General features: G+C 41.1%; 1 pseudogene; it reads left to right on the forward strand.

The window, feature by feature from the left end:
• Window positions 1–12,241: 12,241 nt before the first annotated feature.
• The window catches only part of LOC138083438 (pregnancy-associated glycoprotein 1-like), a 30,369-nt pseudogene continuing 26,043 nt past the window's right edge, over window positions 12,242–16,567 (forward strand).

Below are 16,567 nucleotides of genomic sequence, written 5' to 3' on the forward strand. Positions count from 1 at the left end.
ACACTACAAGTACTGAGCTTACCCTCCTCAAATAGAGAGTTCCTACCACAAGGAAGATCCTGCATGACACACTAAGACCCAGACAAAAAATGATAAATAAATAAATAATTTAATAATCATAATTAATAATGACAGACTGGCAAGTTAAAGATGCATACCATGGATCTTAAAACTACTTATAAAAAAGTTACAGTTAATAAAGTGACAAAGGATATAAAGAGGAATGAGAAAAACTACTCAATTACAGAGAAGTCAGGGATAAAAAGAGAGATGGAAAGAAAGAACATGGGACAAATTGAAGATAAAGAGCAAGAGGATCGAATTAAACCCAACTAGAGTTAACCCCTCAGATGTGAACCCAGACTGAATATATAACCCAGGGCCCAGATGACAGCAGATCCCCATACGCTGAGCTGTGCAGCCAAAACAGAGTCTGCCTGCCCTCAATGCCCCATGTGCCTGGGCACAAAACAGCACCAAAAGTTTATATGGAACAGTAAATTAGAAGACTTCAATCATGCAAAGTACATCCTCTGTTTATAAAGAAATGACATTAGAAATCAATGTTCACTGGACAGAAGAAGAATAAGGTGCTAGCATAGTGTGGACCTTCTCTCTTTTGCAACTCTAATTCTTCTCAGAAGGGAGCAGATAAATTGACAGGACTTACATCTCTTCAATACTAGACATACTTGACATACATAGACAATACTAGACATACATGTTTCATTTTCACGGTTCAGTCTCCTCTCCCTTCTCCTCTCTTGCTCATCCTGGGCAAGAGGGATTGCTCGTCTAACCCACAGCTCAATCACTACACAAAAGCTGGATGATATTTGCTGACTCTTTCACATAAACCAGTGAAAATTTGTTTCCTCCTATTTCACACTCTTGGCTCTTTTCAACCAACCACGGCTTTGTCCAACCTCCTGGGATTCTGGTCCTCTGTCACTTGCAGTCATGTTCCCATACACCGGGCCTCAGTTACACCCAAGTGAAATTCTTATTCAGAGTGGCCATAATACACGCAAAAAGGGAAAGAACAGGCAGCTCCTTACTCTCCTGTCTTGTTCCTTCACTACGTACATTCACTGAAGACCTGTTTAGCAAGTTTGTTACATGCAAACGTTCAAGTATAAAGCTTTCAACATGTAAAAGTGCATTTGCATGTGCAATCACATCAGTTAGTTCACAGATCTGACACACATCATTGTGGGCACATCCAAGACAGGTTGGTGTACATTTTTGTACTTTACTGTATGAACTGTATGGAGTACAATAGTGCATGACTTTTATTTCAAGCCTACGCTGTCTGCAAGGAAGCATAAATGCAGTAGTAATGTAGATGGTAGTACTATTCTATTTTTAAAGGTGTGATTAGTTGCTCAGCTGTGCCTGAATTTTCAACAGATGGACTGCAGTCCGCCAGGCTCCTCTTGCCATGGGGATTCTCCAGACAAGAATACTGGAGTAGGTTGCCATGCCCTATCCAGGTACTGCAAGATTAAAAGTGTTTATTTTATTGTGTTTGTTTTTTATGTGTTATTTGTGTGAAAAAAATATCATAAAGCTATTAAATTATGGTAATATAGAGCCAATTGTCTTAGTTGGCTACCTAAGTAACTTTGCTGGATTTATGATGAAACTGGGATTTTTGAACACCCTTTTAAAATGTAACCTGTTCATATACAGGGACCTTACTCTTCTGCTAAAACCTGTGGATGCAAAAGTGAACACATCCCCTCCAGGTCCAGGGAAGTCACATTCTTGGTTGGGATTTTACAGGAAACATGAGATCTTCAGTCTTTTCAGAAAACCTTGATCAGGGCAAACAAATATTAAAGTAGAAATAGTCATTGTGTTTCTACCCACTTCTAGAAAGTGTTGCTAAGTTCTCAACACTGGATCTTGTAATGCTGGTGGACTAGATGGAGAAGTGATGTGAACAGAAATAAGGAAGGTGAGACAGGCAGGTTAGAATGTGTGGTAACAAAGACAAGGTATTTAGAAGCTGAGGAGTTGAGAGAGACTTGAAACCTGAGTTGAAAAAGCAGTTTTTAAACCAAATTGGGTCATGTGGTATGTGTAATCTTCACTTCAGTCCTTAGAAGATCTCTACTGACCAGTCTGCCTGTATTTTCTGGAGCACAGTTCAGATCCATCTAGCTCTTTCTCATTGCTGCTCCTTTCTCCTGGCTTCCACACTGTGCCCAGCCGTTCAGCTTATTCCATTATTATTATTATTATTAGTTTTATTGTTGTTGTTGTTGTTCTTTAAGGCAGTCGCTTCAGGCTATATACAAAATGATCTATTCTCTGTTTCTCTTTCAAAACTGAAAATAATCTGTTATATAGCCATGAGCCCAGTATCTGCAGGACTGCACTTTCTACATACCCATGCTCATGACAGGTGTCTTGGACATGCAAGCATATCTGTAAGAGGGATTTCTTGGAAGTCTGCTTTCAGGAGATGATTTAGCTGAGAGATGGGACTCTTCCCTTCCCCACTTACTTCCTAATTGTTTTCTGGATTTTAGTTGTGATGGCTGGAACTCCTGCAGTTGTATTGGACAATCATGTAACCTTGGAGACGGATAGCACCCAAGCTCCGGCTTGCCCACCTCCAGCTTTGTTTCAGTGGGAAAGAAACATCAAGTCTATCTTGCAAATTTATAGTTGTTTTAGTTTTTTGCACTGTGCATCCAAACTTAATCCTGATACTACTATGTGTTTAATATGATATACCTTTATTATTTTGTTGGGTTTAGTGAATATATTTATATTTTACATTTCTCTTATTTTTTATTTTATAAATTAATTCATAAGCCATTATACCTAAATTGTATAAATGCAAAATTATGATTATAAGCATGCTTTCATTTCGATTTTCAATTTTTATACTTTTTTATCTTCTTTCATAGTACATAATGAGAAATGCTCAGCTGGAAGAAGCACAAACTGGTAACAAGATTGCCAGGAGAAATATCAATAACCTCAGATATGCAGATGACACCACCCTTATGGTAGAAAGTGAAGAGGAACAAAAAAGCCTGTTGATGAAGGTGAAAGAAGAGAGTGAAAAAGCTGGCTTAAAACTCAACATTCAGAAAACGAAGATCGTGGCATCTGGTCCCATAACTTCTTGGGAAATAGATGGGGGAACTGTGGAAACAGTGTCAGACTTCATTTTTGGGGCTCCAAAATCATTGCATATGGTTGCTGAAGCTATGAAATAAAAAGACACTTACTCCTTGGAAGAAAAGTTATGACCAACCTAGATAGCATATTAAAAAGCAGTGACATTACTTTGCCAGCCAAGTTCTGTATAGCCAAGGCTATGGTTTTTCCAGTGGTCGTGTATGGATGTGAGAGATGGACTGTGAAGAAAGCTGAGCACTGAAGAATTGATGCTTTTGAACTGTGGTGTTGGAGAAGACTCTTGAGAGTCCCTTGGACTGCACGGAGATCCAACCAGTCCATTCTGAAGGAGATCAGCCCTGGGATTTCTTTGGAAGGAATGATGCTAAAGCTGAAACTCCAGTACTTTGGCCACCTCATGCGAAGAGTTGACTCATTGGAAAAGACTCTGATGCTGGGAGGGATTGGAGGCAGGAGGATAAAGGGACCACAGAGGATGAGATGGCTGGATGGCATCACTGACTCGATGGACGTGAGTCTGAGTGGACTCCGGGAGTTGATGACGGACAGGGAGGCCTAGCGTGCTGCGGTTCATGCGGTCACAAAGAGATGGACACAACTGAGCGAATGAACTAAACTGAACTGAAGGCAAAACCACTAACATATTGTAAAGTAACTAGCCTCCAATTAAATTAAATCAATTTATATTTAAAAATATTCTCATAGGGAAATCGGTTAGGTCTCGGGGAAGCAGGACATGAAAAAGGATGAACCAGTCTGGGTCCAATATCATGCAAGTCGTGGAGAGGGAAGCTACAGCCTGTTTTCATAGGGAACTTGGGACATAAGTTGTGACTCAAACGTACCCCAACCCAAGACTAGGGAGCTGGGATTTCACTCTCCCACTAGCACCTCCCTCTCATCCTTTAACTAACACTGAACTCGTGTCTCAGAGCCTTTGTATTAGATCCTCCAAAGAAAAATCAAAGGCGACACTAGAAGCAAAATGATACCAAAGCTCAGGAAAATGCAACCTCAGACAATGTCTCGATTTATGCACCCTCTCTGCTATCTCCAGCATCATATCTGGAATCCTGTGAGTTTAAAGAACTCCATGAGTCTCTAGACGTAAGCATTTTTCAAAATTCAGCTTTTAATTTATATAGGAGTAGAGTTAATTTACAGTATTGTATTCATATTAGTTGTATGAAAAATTAATTCCCTTATACAGACACATTTATCCGTTCTTTCTTAGATTACTTTCTCATACAGGTTATTAAATACAATTGAGCATAATTCCTGTCTTTTACAGTAGGTGTTTGTTGATTATCTATTAAATAAAATAGTATTCGTATATTAATCTCAAACTCTCAATTTATCACTCTCCCACCTTTCCACTTTGGTAACTATAATCATTGTTTTGATGGAGGGAAGTGTCTATAGGCACTTTTTCGATCAGGGTCTGTGCTTGTGAAAGTGCAGTGGCCAGTGAAAGCAAGCCTGAAAGAGACTCATTTGAGATGATGGCAAATGTTGAGAAGGACCTGGCCATGCAAATGCTGAGAGAAAATCATTGTAGATGTGGGAAGTAGACCCTGCTAAGGACCAAGATAACCAAGCTTAATAAATGGCTACCTTTCCACTGCCAACCTTCCTTCTATGCTTGGAACTTGGCCTACAGGTCAATCACCATGACCATCCCATGCTTCAGTTGTGAGTTAGCAGCAATGAGGCATATCAGCCTTTCTAAGAAGGGAGAACCTGGGGCTATCATGAGGCTGAATATGCTCTGTACTCAGGGAAGTGTCCAAAAACTGATTATCACCAGGAACATCAGGTGCCAGGAGCATCACCAATGACTCTATTTCCATGTACTTGTTCTCAGGAGTAGAAACGTCAAGGAATTGACAGAGCTAAGAAACAAGTAATGACTCTCGTTTCATCTTGTCCTGTGTGATTCCCATGGACCTTTGACCACACTGGCCTCTTCCCCAAAACTCTTTCCTGTTTTGCTTCCTCAAAGGTGGCTTGTGAATTACATCAGCACCTGCCTGTGAAGCCTGGTGGCTGGAACTCAACTCACAATCAGCTGGGACCCAGAGATGTCCAGCCTTGTCCTGAGTTTCTGTCGTTTTTCTCCAACCAGATTCATAAAGCAATGTTCTGAAAAAACATAAGTGTGATTGTAACCCTCTCAAAGACTGAATCTCCAAGGTCTATTTTGAGCATCAAAGCAGGAACATATCCGTTTTATCCAGGCTAGTCTCAGACCACAGCCTCGCTCAGCCAGGGATTTCCTGAGGAAACATAAGACACTTATCTATGTTACCAAAAGGCTGAGAAAGGAATGCTTCTCACTTGAATGCAGGATCATGTTATCCAGTCACCCAAGGTCTATGTTGTGTGAATGAGGAGTGGGAACTCTTTGGATTCTGAGTTGGGAATGAGTCAGTCACCACCTGCAGGACTGCCTCCTGGGGGTCACTACAGCTGGGGCTCCCCCACTGTGCCTGGAACCCAAAAGAAACAGCCCTGAATATTGCTTTCCTGCTGCTACATGGAGGCAGGTCTGCTGATAAAATGGGAACAAGACTTCAGGGGCAACTGGAAAGAAATTTCCACTCTGGTGCTTGTAGACATCTGAGAGCTACCCAGCAGTGGATGCAATTGAGCTTTCTCTCATCTTTCCCTTTCTGGAAGTCTCTTAGCCTGGGAGACAGAGTTCCTGGGTTCCAAGCCTTCACTAACGTACCTGCAACCTTAAGGTGAATCATACACTCCAGGGTTCAATTTCCCATCTCTTGGATGAGGGAGACTGGACTTGCTCCAGAATACTTGTTCCAGACTGAAGCTCAGTGCCAATCAGTGGACAAGAGGCTCAGAGGTGGGTGTCGGTGAGGATGCTGAGGCTGCTTCTGGTGGACAGAGGGCTGTAAGTGTCTGGTAATATTCATGGGTTCTTGTCTCAGGACTGAGAGTGGTAGACCACTTGGCACACAGCTGCTGTGACACCGAGGACCTTAGAGGCATTGCCCACTGGAACTTACCATCATTTTGGTTCTGTGGGATGAGAGCAGGTATTTATAAGTCAGAAGTTACCAGTGGGGAAGTTTGTAGAATCCTCAGCAGAACCCAAATTAGGCTAATGAACCATCTCTCCTAAAAAACACTGGGAACAAGATATGCCAGGACTCTTAGACAAATTCTCCAGTATTTTAAATACTATTTAAAGTAGGTCATCTTTTGGATAACCTTCTATTTGCTCTCTGGCTTGGGATGATACCTACAGTTAGAGTGGAAAACATGGTCTCCTGTGGGAGGCTGTCCCTCTCCCTGTGACTCATTATCAGTGAATACAGCTCTAGCCCCTCCACATCTGGAGCAGAAATTAAAGTAGGAAGGACACAACCTCCAAGTTTAACAGGAAGACTCAGGGAGGTCTGACCCTCAGGAGGCACTATTCTTTTCCCAGTGCTTCTTCCTTCCCTCCTGGGTCCTGTGCAAGCTGTCCACCTCCTGGTTATTGGGTTGTTAATTTCTCCTCCTGTCTCTTGCAAACATCCATGCAGTCTCATTTGTGGCTTCCTCTCTACCCAGGCCCTATCCCTCACTCTCAGATGGCAATAAAGAAGGGAAAACAAAGGAGGGTTCTGCCCAGATCCTTCTTTCTAAAAATGTCTGCTTTCCTTCTTCTTCCAGACCTTGTCCTGAATCATCTAGATCACCAAGTAGATGACTCAGTATCTTAGCAGGGGTGTGGACATGCAGATAGGGTTGGAGGTAAGGTTGTCAGGTATGGAGGGGGATGGTTTTCAGATGGCAAGGGAAAAGTTGGAGTAAGGAGCATGTGGTCCTCCAAACACTCACTCATCGGGGACCTGCCTGAATATGCTATCTTGGGCCCCTCAGGGTATCGCTAAAACAGAAACTTAATTCTATAAACTTCTTACTACAAAACTATTTCTAACATAACAAATATAAAAAAGAAGAGTGTCATGAACTCTATATTTCATCATTCAGCATTAATAACTACAAAACTAATCTCTTAGTCCCACAGGTTGTCACAGACCAGCGACTGTGCAATATCAAGGTGGTGGACAATTGAGTTCCCGGTGAAGACATTCTTCACTTGCATCAGGTCTTTCTCTTCTTGCTATGTTCTCATTTGTAGTGTGGGAAGGGAAGGAGGAAGAGAGAATAAGACAGAAAAAGAGAGAGGATACTACTATCACGAGGGACCACCATCAAAACCCCATGTCAACTTGCGGACCTTCCTTGTACCATCACATTGGGAATCAAGGGTGGACACAATTCAATCCATAGCAGCTATGCAGTTCTGTCTTTAAATGAAGACAGACCCTCACTTCATTGTCTCTTTTATTCCTTATTCATTTTTCCTGAAGTGTTTTATGGACGAGAAGAACATTTCACAAAATATACATAACGAGTATTTGGGGTAAAATGATAGGATGTGAAAAAAATGCTCATCTGTTCCCAATAAAATTAACATCTAATATCCAGTCCATGTACAAATTTCCCTGATTCTCAAAAAGCAGTTTTCAGAGTTTATTGAAAGAATGTAGTCATACGTTGCACTTGGTTGTCCTCCTTTAAAACTAAATAGCTGTTCCTCTCTCAATTTTAATGCCATTTATTTGTTCAGAAACAGGGCAGAAGCAGGGTGGCTTGTTTTACAGATGTCCCGCTATTAGGTTTAGAGCAGGTGTCCACGATACCAGCACAGTGGGTCAGGACCAGTACCAGTCCTTGGTCTATTAGAACCAGACCTCCACATCAGGAGGTGAGCTGCAGGCCAGTAAGTGAGGCTTCGTATGTATTATAGCTGCTCTCCATCACTCCCTCATCAACCACAGAAGGGACAGTCTAGGTTGTTTTCCGGGAACTGTTTGTAGTTACATAACATATGCTTAATAGAAACAAAAATAGCATATATAATCCCTTGAATTTCTATACACTAATAATGAAAAAATAGAAAAATAAATTAAGGAAACTATTCCAATCACCATTGCAATGAAAAGAATAAAATACTTAGAAATATACCTACCTAAAGAAACTAAAGACATATATAGAAAACTATAAAACACTGGTGAAAGAAATCAAAGAGCACACTAATAGATGGAGAAATATACCATGTTCATGGATCAGAAGAATCAATATAGTGAAAATGCATACACTACCCAAAGCAATCTACAGATTCAATGCAATCCCTATCAAGATACCAATGGTATTTTTCACAGAGCTAGAACAAATAATTTCACAGTTGGTATGGAAATACAAAAAACCTCGAATAGCCAAAGCAATCTTGAGAAAGAAGAATGGAACTGGAGGAATTAACCTGCCTGACTTCAAAGCCATAGTCATCAAGACAGTATGGTACTGGCACAAAGACAGAAATATAGATAAATGGAACAAAATAGAAGGCACAGAGATAAATCCACACACCTATGGACACCTTATCTTTGACAAAGGAACCAAGAATATACAACGGATTAAAGACAGTCTCTTTAACAAGTGGTGGTGGGAAAAGTGGTCAACCACTTGTAAAAGAATGAAACTAGAACACTTTATAATACCATACACAAAAATAAACTCAAAATGGATTAAAGATCTAAACATAAGACCAGAAACTATAAAACTCCTAGAGGAGAACATAGGCAAAACAATCTCCGACATACATCACAGCAAGATCCTCTAAGACCCACCTCCCAGAATATTGGAAATAAAAGCAAAAATAAACTAATGGTACCTAATTAAACTTAAAAGCTTCTGCACAACAAAGGAAACTATAAGCAAGGTGAAAAGAGAGCCTTCAGATTGGGAGAAAATAATAACAAATGAAGCAACTGACAAACAACTGATCTCAAAAACATACAAGCAACTCCTGTAGCTCAATTCCAGAAAAATAAACGACCCAATCAAAAAATGGGCCAAAGAATTAAATAGATATTTCTCCAAAGAAGACATACAGATTCCTAACAAATACATGAAAAGATGCTCAGCATCACTCCTTATCAGAGAAATGCAAATCAAAAACACAATGAGGTACCATTTCACACCAGTCAGAATGGCTGTGATCCAAATGTCTACAAGCCATAAATGCTGGAGAGGGTGTGGAGAAAAGGGAACTCTCTTACACTGTTGGTGGCAATGCAATCTAGTACAGCCAGTGTGGAGAACGGTGTGGAGATTCCTTAAAAACCTGGAACTAGAATAGCCATAAGACCCAGCAATCCCACTGCTGGGCATACACACCAAGGAAACCAGAATTGAAAAAGTCATGTGTACCCCAATGTCCACTGCAGCACTGTTTATAATAGCGAGGACATGGAAGCAACCTAGATGTCCATCAGCAGACAAATGGATAAGAAAGCAATGGTACATATACACAATGGAGTATTATTCAGCCATTAAAAAGAGTACATTTGAATCAGTTCTAATGAGGTGGATGAAACTGGAGCCTATTATACAGAGTGAAGTAAGCCAGAAAGAAAAACACCAATACAGTATACTAATGCATATATATGGAATTTAGAAAGATTGTAATGCTAACCCTGTATGCTAAACAGCAAAAGAGACATAGATGTATAGAACAGTCTTTTGGACTCGGTGGGAGTGGGTGGGATGACTTGGGAGAATGAAATTGAAACATGTATAATATCATGTATGAAACGAATCATCAGTCCAGGTTTGATGAATGATACTGGATGCTTGGGGCTGGTGCACTGGGACGACCCAGAGGGATGGTTCGGGGAGGGAGGTGGGAGGGAGATTCAGGATTGGGAACATTGTATACCTGTGGCGGAATCATGTTGATGTATGGCAACACCAATACAATATTTAAAGTAATTAACCTCCAATTAAAATAAATAAATTTATATTTAAAAACATAAAACATATGGATGATGTGATCTAATAAACAGGTAAACTTTTTTAAAAATAGCATAAATATTGATGATTTTTTTCCCTTCTCAGTGCTCAGAATGGTTAGTTGGTGCCCTAATAATCTATCACAGTGCAAATTAGATGTTGCCTATTAACAGTTGGACACATTAAGCCAGCCTAAAATTAAATATTAAAAAACTAAGATCATGGGATCCAACCCCATCCTTCATGGAAAATAGGAGAAAAGGTGGAAGCAGTGACAGATTTCTTTATCTTAGCCTCTGAAACCCCTGTGGATGCTGCCTACAGCCATGAAATCAGAGGACATTTGCTTCTTGGCAGGAATGCTATAAGAAAAATAGTAATGTGTGCTGGGAAGAGAAACATCATTCTTCCCAACAAACTGGTAGATGTTTGGCCTTTTGATTTGGATTCCTAAACTTTCTGTTCAGTCCCCACTGAGCTTCAAAGTGCCTTAGGTTTCTGGTCGATCATGATTCTCTAGATTATTTTGTGCATTTCTTTACCCAGTCCTGAAGCCAGCCATTTCTTTAAGAATCCATGCATTGTCTGAAGGAAAATGTATTTAGAAACTACATCTTAGACCTCAGAATAGTCACTGTTATCAAGTTGTCACTCCTTCTAGGCTTTACAGTTGTTAAAGGAGGGAGTAGATATTTTCCTTAAAAACAAAATAAAAATGAACATAATTAGTTGGTACAAAGTTGTGCTTTAAGTTCAAGATTTAATACAGCATGATTTGGATTAAACTTCTTTATGCTATGTGTGAACGTCTTTTTCTAGCCACTGAAAGGCTTACTACAGAACATTAGTTTTAATTATTGTCTTGCTTTTGCCTGTTAACATGCATATGATTCTGTGTCACAGTAACAGAAGTTATGAAGAACAATAAGTTGTTGAATATGGTTTTAGATTTCTTTCCCGTTTTTCTTTGTTTTGTTTTGAATGGGCAGTATTTTTGTTTTTTCTTAGAAGATCTTCCACTCTGAATGTAGTCATAATTCTGAATTTTAAAGCCTCTTCAGTAATGTGTTGTTATGGACAGCTAGTCACCAACTTGATGCAATTAGATTTATCAGTCTCTTTGTTCTCAATTTGTTCAGTTCAGTTCAGTTCAGTCCTTCAGTCATGTTGGTCTCTTTGCAATGCCATGGACTGCAGCATGCCAGGCTTCCCTATTCATCACCAACTCCCAGAGCTTACTCAAGCTCATATCCATCGACTTGGTAATGACACCCAACCATCTCATCCTGTCTTCCCCTTCTCTTTCTGCCTTCCATCTTTCCTAACATCAGGGTCTTTTCCAATGGGTCAGTTCTTCCCATCAGGTGGGCAAATAATTGGAGCTTCAGCTTCAGCATCAATCCTGCCAGTGAATATTCAGGACTGATTTTATTTAGGATGGACTGGTTTGATCTCATCACAGTCAAAGGGACTCTCAACAGTCTTTTCTGACACCATAGTTTAAAGGGCATATATGTGTGTCATTTGTCAGTGATGTCATGTTCCCCCTGTTGAGATATAACATCATAACTGAATTTAAACAACATGCAAAAATGAGGCTTAAGTAGCAGTGCCCCATCTAAACACACTTGGCAACAGGAGAGACTCCTGTTGTATTCAAGAGACAGGCATGGATAGATCTCATGCAGGAATAGGCCCTGGGAGTCCTGGATGAGTCATTAAACACGATTGTGTTTAATTTGGCTGCCACAGTAGTTTTGTCTTCTTTGATTGGGAAGACATTTCAAACTTTTTTTTTTTTTTTTAATGTTTGGTTTGGCAGAAAAAAATTTTCATGACATAGACCCTATGGGGAAATTATATCAGAAATATATCCATTTATCTTCAGCAGTTACATTTTGTTGGTTTGTATGTCCCTGATGACCTTTCTTTATAAATAGAAAGGAAACACACATTTTCAGAGTGCATTCTCTTTTTAAATCAACCGACATGACTTAAATTCCTCTCTGTCCCCACTACACTTCCAACTCTAGGCGAGAAATAAAAACCTGCGGAGACTGAAGGCTGATTCCAGCACATTGCTGTGGAGATTTTGTTCCCACGTTTTTCTGGGGGGGGGGGGGGGAAGTTGCTAACACTGAAATCAATAGATTGTACACAAATATCCACACTTCTGATTCTCTTGAAAGCATGGCAAATTGGCCTGCTTTCCAGCATGGGTGAAGTGGAGGACAGGCTTTTCCCAGTGGTAAGGCCCAGGGTTCTACATGGCCACCTCATCCTAGTATCATATCTCTTGCCTCCAGGGACCATGCCTATGTGAGAACTAAACTGCTAGCTCTCTTAAGATAAAGACTACTTTTGTCTTCATCAACTTTGACTTTGAAGCCTTTAACCCAGAACCTAGCACACAGTTCTTCCTTGCAGATTTGTTGGACGCTATAAATCATCTTGTGGTGCACATGGCATTTCTTCCAATACTGAAACCATGCAATTGAAGTACTGCTCTGCCCTAAATCTTTGATACAGGCTTGCATCATAGGTGCCCCTGATGTCTGCCATTAGACTCACTACCTAAAGCCAGTTGTATGTCCCTGGGCTGTCCCTGAAATCTTCACTTTGCCATTTGACAACTTATCCTCCTCGCAATCTCCTATCCAATGAAGACAGCAATGCATATCCCACGAAGTGGCTAGGAAGATGACATGAAACGATGAATGTCGAGCATGGCCCTAAGTATCCATTTTTATGATGTACTTAGCAGTAGTTTTTTTTTTTTTTTCTCCAAGTAGGCAAGATTCTCCATATTCTTAGATGTCCATTCAGATCAGTTTGATTTTCCAGCCAAGCTTCAAGAAAGAGGTTACAGTTCAATTCTCTGTATTCTGAGAAGCTTCAAAGTTCACTTGCCACGGACACTGATGAAGATAAAGATTTTATCGAGATCTTTGTGTGTTTTTTCAGACCTATTATTGGCCTAAAGGGCTAAACTAGGGCAAGCCAGAACATGTATAACTAAGAGCTCCTGATCACCACTACATGCTAAGAACCTGAACTTCCCTGAGTACTTGGAGCCAGGAAAGAAACATGAAGTGGCTTTTGCTCCTCGGGCTGGTGGGCTTCTCCAATTGCAGAATCATTTAATTATGGAGACTGTAAGCCACATCATCTTCCTCTCTGTGATTTTTCTTTTCATCTGATTGTTCTTCTACTCATCAGGTTTAGAACAGAATGGAATATTTCCCTGACAATATTAAAGTTCAACCCTTACTTACTGATAAGTATCTTGCTATAGGAACCGTGGGTCCCAAGGGTCTTGGTGTAGATTTGCATAGTTGCACAACTCTGGGGGCCAGTCATGTCATGACCTATTGAAATTGGAACTCCTTGCAATTGTTCAGTGCACAGTGAATGCAGACGTAGGTGTGGTCCTGTGGAATAGCAGTTTTCTACCTTTTATTTAGTATGTCCTCTTTGTTCCCTCGCTACTTCAGTGTGTATATGTCTATGTCTGCATCTCTGTATCACTATCATTTATCTCTCCATCCCTTTGGAAGTCTCTGTGAGTGGATTTCTCTCTGTGGTGTTTTCTTTTAACTTTTCTTTTCATTTTCTACATTTCCTGAACTTGTTCCGTATCGCCTGGATTCTTCTTTCAATTCTCTCTTCTCTTTCAAATTGGAGAAAGATTGGGAGAGCTACTTATCCACTGTTTTATATCTGACGAGCAGTGTGACCACAACCAATTTACAAACCTGTTGCATTTCAAATTCCTCCCTTGTAAAAGAGGATAGGAATTCCCCTTCTACCTCTTTCCCTGAGCTTCTATGAAAAAGATACAGTGGGATGGCAACAGCAATGCTAATGACTGTCATTGTTGAGACTTCCTATTTATCAGGTACATTATATCCGTCACTTCACTCATCCTCAAGATATTCTATTTGGAGGGTTTGAATCGTTACATTCCACCATTTTACTGAAGGGGAGACTGAAACCCCACATGCTTATATGGCTTACCCAACATTACAGAATAGAATCTTTATTCAAACCTATTTCTTTGCCATGGAATATGCATAAAATTCTTATAATAAGGTGACTCATAAAAATGATTAGAAAATACACAGTGCCATTACAATGACAGTTATACCTTTACATTGACAGCTAAATGTAGTATCTTCTTTGTTTTCTTTGTCAAATGTTTGGTGAAAGAATACTTCTAAGGAAAGTGAAGACTATGAGAAATTCCTTCAGTGAAAAAAAAATGCTGTACAATTTCCTCAAGGAACATGCTTACAGACTGTCTTAGATTTCTTCTTGTGAATGTTTTGGGAGGATGGTGCTCCACAGCGCCCCCTGGTTCTCTAGCCTAGCACTGGGGCTCATCTGGAGATGCCACGTGGGATGTTGGAGCTGGGGCTCCTGCAGGAGGCAGAAGCACTGGGCCAAAGGGGCCCCATGCAGAGGAGAAGACACTATCAACCTCAAATGTTGTCTTGGTGACTGGGCCCAGAAATTACCAGGTGGCAAGTAAACATCCATTTCTTTGTCAAAGATGTGTCATTAGTTTGAGGGAGATTGTTCCTTCTGAGTAGAAGGCAATGGCAACCCATTTCAGTCCTCTTGCCTGGAAAAACCCAAGGCCGGAGATGCCTGGTAGGCTGCAGTCCATGGGATCGCTAAGAGTTGACACAACTGAGCTACTTCACTTTCACTTTTCACTTTCCTGAATTGGAGAAGGAAATTGCAACCCACTGCATTGTTCTTGCCTGGATAATCCCAGAGACAGTGGAGCCTGGTGGGCTGCTGTCTGTGGGATTGCACAGAATGGGACACCACTGAAGCAACTTAGCAGCAGCAGCTGCAGCAGCAGCAGCAGTTCCTTCTGAACTAAGGCAGTCAACTAGTTACAGATGAAGAGTGAACCATCTCTGATCAAAAGGTAGAACCAACTGCAACACAATTGTGAATAACCAGGCAGACGAATTCAGTTTCCACAGATGCAAGAACCAAGGCAGTAAAAAGTTACTGAATCCATATTCCATGTAAGGTCATCAAAATCTAACACAGTGTTTACATTTTTAGATTAGAAAAAGGGCTCATTTTGTCTTCAAGAATGCCCATGACAAGCTGAGAGATAGGCAAAGAGTAAATACATGTAAAATGAAAGGGTCACTTGTGTGGTGTTCATTGGATGTGGTCTGAGTTTAGAGGGAGTGGCTGGGGTTGTTCAAGAAGGACCTCCTGGAAAAGGGGGTGCTAAGGCTGGGTTTGAAGAGACTACAGAGTTTCTCAAATAAATGACCCAGGACTTCCCTGGGTGTCCAACAGGGCTAGAGTTACAGTGGTTATGCCTCTGTGCTTCGAATGCAGGTTGTACCACTTCAACACCTGGTCATAGAATCGATATCCTGCATACAGTGTTGCACAGGAGAAAAAAAAAAAAATCAAATGCAAGCACCTCTGTGATCAAAGGCTGTGAGCTGCACAGTGGTGAGAAAGTGATCCCAAGAGATATGTGACACCCAATGGGAAGTAGCAGTGTGGGAACAGAGGATAGCCAGTTCTGCACTAATCCACTCCCTCCTTCTCCATGTAGATTCTCTACCTGGGTAAAGTCACCATTGGAACACCCCCTCAGGAATTCCAGGTTATCTTTGACACAGGCTCATCTGACTTGTGGGTGCCCTCCCTCTTTTGCCCCAGCCCAGCTTGTTGTGAGTATAGACCCCATACCTGGACCATCCTTCACTTGCCCTGCCACCCTGTTTCCACCCTTGGCCCCTGATGACACTCATCTCTTTCATCTGCAGCTACACAAGTTAGCTTCAGACATTACAAGTCTCCTACCATCTGGTCTACCCAAAAGACCTGCAACATCGCCTATGGATCTGGGAGCATGAAGGGATTTCTTGCTTATGACACTGTTCGGGTAACTTTTAAAGAGAAGCTGAGTCAAGACTGGCTATGGAGAAAGGGATTGTCCTTCTCAGACTTACTTGCTCAAGTAGAAGGCAAAAACAGGCTCAGAAATGGCACCTTGATTCTTCAGCTTGTCAAAGATGGGGATGCAAAACCTTGCTTGCAAAACAGATGCAGGGCCATCTGTCAGGACCCTTCCAAGCTTAATTCCCATAGATATTGGCCCTCTTACCCACAGGATCCTGTCCCTGGGAGGCAGTGCCCATGGTGACACATGAGTAAACAGATTAGCTAGCTGAGAGGGTGGCTTGAGATGTGGACTTGCAGCTCCTCTGCCCATGAGCAGTTCAAGGCTCATTTTGCTGGGAGTGAGAAGAGGGGGAAAAAGCAACCACTTTTATATTCACAGACTGTTCCAGGCACTTTCAGGTAATAATTGGTTTAATCCTGTAACAACCCCACACAGCAGGTGGTCTGATTAGCTCATGAGACATATGAGGAAACTGAGGTGCAGACAGCAAGTGCATTGCTGAGGTCACACATGTGGTAAATGGTGGAGCTGGGTTGACTTTTCAGGACTGAAGTTGCTGTAAGGTGTTTAGGGACAGGAGAAATCTGATCT

Source organism: Capricornis sumatraensis, chromosome 8, assembly GCF_032405125.1.
Source record: "Capricornis sumatraensis isolate serow.1 chromosome 8, serow.2, whole genome shotgun sequence".
NCBI lineage: Eukaryota > Metazoa > Chordata > Mammalia > Artiodactyla > Bovidae > Capricornis > Capricornis sumatraensis.